Here is a 5,429-nt window from a genome sequence, read left to right on the forward strand (position 1 = left end):
TATACATGGAAGAATTATGTGATTTCCCTATTGTTTATTCCACTTAAGAATATTTGACTTTATCAAAGGTGTCTGTTCTATGCTTAAGTTGCAGTCCAAAAAAAAAGCCTCAAACATTTCACATTCAAACTGAAATGGGATGCTAGAATATTATCCCGAATGACATAAAAGCAGAGTACTTGAGAGCCCAGAATGTTCATTTACAGAAGTATCATTATAGCAACAGGACCAGAGGCAATGCCTTTAAATTAGGAGTCTCCAGTTGGCATGTTGAGTTGGATTCTGAAGAGCTGTCTTTTGATGTCTATCTGTTAAGTTTCAGCCATTGTCTTTTTGATTAAGTCTTCCAAAAGGTTTCTTTGTTTTAAGATAATTTCTGTTTTTATCTGTTTCCCAATGGGTGGACAGTATTCTTTCTCTAGAATGTAAAGACTTGCTGTAAAACCACACTGTGGCTTTAGCAGTTTCTGCTTAAAGCCTCAAACCCTCTCTGATAAATGCTGAGTGTCTTGAAAAGCTTCTGGAGTTCGAAGCCTTGCACTACATTTAGTTTATGAATCACCATTAATGGAAAGGAGCAACACTGAAGACATCTGTGTTTCAATCTCCTCTTTAATAGACTATGTCACTTTTGTCAGTAGTACTCTGAACCCATAAAGAGCAACAGAGACATTTCATTGAACATTTCAGCCAGCTGGATTATGCCTTAATTTGAGCCATTGTATAAGTATGGATATTAAATTAAGAAAACAATCTTGTGTTTAAATAATGAACTTAACAAATAGCAAGAAAAGAGACTGACTCGAAGTTCTGTGATTCTTGGCCTTGATTTTCTTTCAGTCATAATGTCATTTGGAATAACTTTTTTTTATATACTTAAAAGCCAGGTAGCTTTCTGATAATGAAGCATTAAGCTTTATCATCTACTTGAAAGTGTGTTTTAACATTTGTTCTCCTATGTTGTGGTCTAGGAAACAGTTTCTTTACATAGCTTTAAGGACTGTTTGTCATTGTGGGGATAAAAGCTGTACATTTTGGGTAAAAATTTTATGTGGGAATTGTAAAGGGATCCTATGGGTAAAATGGGGTAGTTTTGCAGCTCTCATAACTTTGCCAACAGTGTGATCAGAAATTCAGAAATGATACAATATTTCAGTCTTGGCAACGAATATTAGACAAACAGTGGACAAAATCCAATGGTCAGCCTGATGAGAACCACGGGGGACAGGGGCAATATGTGTTAGAAAATAGAGACCATTTTGAGTTGGCTCCCTTGAGGTACTTTCTAATCATTCTAGTTCATCATATTAAAGGAGTAAAATCTACCAGAATTATTAAGCAGTGTTGTGGAGGGCAGGTAATGTTTGCAAACTTTCGGGACATTACTGAGGAGGAGTGGAACAGGGAAATTGGGAGAGGCCTGAAGTATCAGGAATCAAAATAAATTTAAAGAGACCTCTTAAATGCCACCATAAGGAGCTGAGCAGGGAAAGAAATCATAACAACAAGGCGCCAGGAACTCCTGAAGAATACCACTGCTGACGAGAAGAAAATATACCTCGTTGCTCCCTGCATAGGAGTAGATGAAGGAGGTAGAGGGGTAAAAGTGTGGAGGTTAATAATGCTGGGCCTGATGAGAAGAGCTGTGTTCGCTCCCATGGTGATGAGAGGTGGAACGAAATTTGAATGTGAAACAGGAGTTTGGCTTATTTCCATTTGGATGATTGGCATACAGGGAAATAATCCTCATCAACCTTATGAATGGATCCTTGCGAGATGGAAGGATTCTCATATAATTAGACGAAATATTACAGCAGGCCCTCCCGGCTTCGTTACCTCACTCTGTGACTTAGTACCCATACAACCATGTTTGCACCAGATCCCCTATTATCTATGTCCAGGAAAAGGGTATTGCAATAGTCCCAATCAATATTATTGTTGATATTGGGATTGTGTTACCATTGCCTCCTCCTGGACTCCTCCACACAGGGATAAGTTTTTAAGGACTAATTGGACACAAAAGGATTGTACCCCACCCCGATCTGAAACCAAATAGAAACTGTACAGCTGAAAGTGTTGTGACAGTAACATTACAAACTAACTAAAGGAAAGAATGTGGTTTTTTTGGAGCCGCCAAGGAAGCTGTTTTAAGATTTGATAAGCAAATTAAGAGTATAAAAAGAAAAGGGGGGAATTTGTTATAGGTAAATCAGGAATTTAATTTGCTGATCAAATGTGAATGTATGTGGCTGGGTGTTAAGCTGCAATGTTTGTTAAATGTTTGTAGTTATGTTCTGTTATGTAATGGTTAATGTTGGAAGTTATACCTTGTTATTTAATGCTAAATGCTGACGGCCATATCAGGTAGATAGAACTATAAGTTATATAACATCTTGATTGACTGTGCAAGTCCCGGAGAACAACAACAACAACAACGCAGAGAATGGAATTTACCGAGAGAGAGACAGACCCGCCCCCCCCCCTCCGCAACGGCGGGAAAGGGAATGGAATTTACCGAGAGAGACAGACCCCCCCCCCTCTTCAACGGCGGGAAAAGGGATGGAATTTGCCGAGAGAGGGGAGGACCTCCCAAAAACGGCGGGACAAGGATGGAACTTTCCGAGAGGGGTGGACCCCGGCGAACGGCGGGAAAAAGAACTGCATAAAAGAGACCCCCCGCGCAAAGCCGCGTGCGCGCCGTTGGCAGAGCACAGACTCTCCAGCCGCCCAGCGCTGGAACTCGGCCGCCCAGCGCTGTTTGCTCACTTACCTCAAATAAATCACTTAAATTCTGAATTCTTTTTCTGGCTGGTTATTGCCAAATACAGGAGTGGACTTAATCTTTGCAGAAGCAGCTGATTTTGTAGCAGGACCAGTGGTGGCATCAGCAGTGTTATTAGCAGCATCACAGGTGGTGGCAGCAGCATTGCCTGTGGGGGATCAGCAGCGAATGGAACGACACCTCACCCTACTCATCCACAACATGTTATAAACATTCAGCAGAAACATCCCTACTGCAACAATGCTATTCAGATTGTGAGAAACGTTTGTCGCGCCAATGAGCAGGCCCACACAGATCCTTCAGCGAAGCACAGTTTATTTACATCCTTGCAAGAATGGGTGACCTAAGCAAGTAGGCACACCTATAGCAAGGTGAATAACGGTTTATATTCCCTATTCCCGACGCAAAATTCCCTCCCCTGTTTCCCCACTGGCTGAGTACTCCAGGGTTTACAGCCTATCCGACGCTTCAAATTATCCTATAAGTTTCCTGCCCCTGTTTACACATTCCATTCTAGCAGTTTACTTTTTACCTTTTAAGGTAAAATTTTGACCTTTCTTGCCCCCTTGGCTGTCTTCCCAATTAACAATCTACTGGTGTCATCCTGCCCTGAAGAGCAGCATAGAAGTAGCTTTGTTCGGCCTTATCTTGGGCCATAAATCCTTCTCCATGTTCAGATCCCCCAGATGGAGCCCAATTAAGTCCCTCAGTTTCTTGGCCCATAAACCACTCCAGGTGTCATTGGAATGTGTAGATATCTCTCAAACAAACAATTATATTCCTAACACTAAAATATATATCTCAAACAAACTATATATTCCTATATGTGGTCCTAATATAAATGTGGTCAAACAAACTATATGTGGTCCTAACACTAGAATATATATATATATATGTGAACCAAACCAACACTACGTTTCTAACACTAGAATGCAAAATCAACACTACATTTCATTTCTAACAATTCCCCCTTCTTTTATTTACCCTACTGTTGCTTTTTGCATTATCTCAGGTTGTTTTATAAGATGCCTCTAGTTCAGTTTCAATGAGACGTTGAACAAGACCTCGTACACATGGAATTATGCAACATCCTATTGCGATCAATACTCCTGTCACTATAATTAGGGATGTTAAATGGAAATTATCATCCCCTTCCATTTCCCAAACCAGGACTCTAACCATCCAGTGAGTGAGCTATCTATTCCCAAATTTTCTGCTAATTCATCTGCCAGAGTAGTGAGTCCTTGCAGTGCCTTAGTTATTGTACCATCAGGGGCAGTATTATTTGGAATAAAAGTACAGCACTTATTCCCCAGCATTACACATACACCCCCCTTTTCTGCCAGTACCATGTCTAATGCTATTCTATTTTCCCATTCCATCCTACTGGTGGCATCCAGTTGTTCTGCAATTCCTTTGACTGCATCCCTCGTATCCACATTTTTGTTGACTGTTACCCACCAGAACAGGAAGGACTCAAATCCTGCAGCTATCTGATTTTTAGGTTTGTGTTCATCAGGAACTCCCCTAGGAACCCCAATAGCATCAATGTAAATCTTATCATCAAATGATATCCCTACACCTCTCTTTGCTCTCTGTCTCTCAACATGAGGCTCTTCTACATATGCCAGGGTGAATGGAATGGCCAATTGAATAAGAGCACATGTACCCTTCCAATTGTAAGGGAGCACAGACCTTAGAATTTTTCCTCCACAATACCACCACTGATCTGCCCTGGGGACACTCATAGCTGAGTAGTTTCCTGCTTTGTCACCAGTCACATTCAGTGACTCAATACACATCTCCAAATCTCCGAGATACCTGGCAGCATTCACATCTTGTCGTGAGAGACAAGCTGTATGGTTACCGGGCACTACAGAGAAAGCAGGAGGCACACTGAGGTCTTTGATCTGTACAGCAGGGAAAAGCAGCGATAGAGACTTGCAAGCCTCATCACCCCATGCAGTTGTGTCTTGATATAAGGCAATCATGCATTTCATTCCCTGTGGGTCTTTGCTCCACCCCAATGGAAAAGGAACTATCTGTGCCATAGGCCTCCCCGAGGCACAAGCATAACAATTACTTTGATTTAAACTTCACGCTGTATATTTGACCCATTCTACCCAGGCATTTGTATCTCCATATCCAGTTTCAATTTTAAAGGTTTGTTTTATACCCTTGACCTCTGTCAAGGTTACTACTTTTGGATCCACAGACAACTCACTATTATGATGATCTCCCTCATTTTCACTAAAAGGCTCTCTTTTCCTTTTATGCCACAGAACCTATGATTTTCCACACAACAAATAAACATTAACCCAATAACTGCAATAACCAGAATTACTACAAACTCTACTTAATCAGTTAGCATGGATCAATTTTAGTGCTTCTTCAGTTTAAGGCACAAGGGGTTTTCAGTTGGGTAGGCCCGCCACTGTTCTTTCTCAGGTGGAGCCTCTACTGGTCCTTTGAGTCGGGTATAATGAGTCCACCCTTTCTCAGCTGTCCGGATGGCAGTCTCTGTAGTCAACAGAACTTAAAATGGTCCTTCCCAGGTTGGTTGGAGTTTGGCTTCTTTCCAAGATTTAACCAGGACCCAGTCTCCAGGCTGGCATCGATGCTCTGCAGATTCCAAGGGCGGAGTCTG

Source organism: Apus apus, chromosome W (genome assembly GCF_020740795.1).
Source record: "Apus apus isolate bApuApu2 chromosome W, bApuApu2.pri.cur, whole genome shotgun sequence".
Lineage (NCBI taxonomy): Eukaryota > Metazoa > Chordata > Aves > Apodiformes > Apodidae > Apus > Apus apus.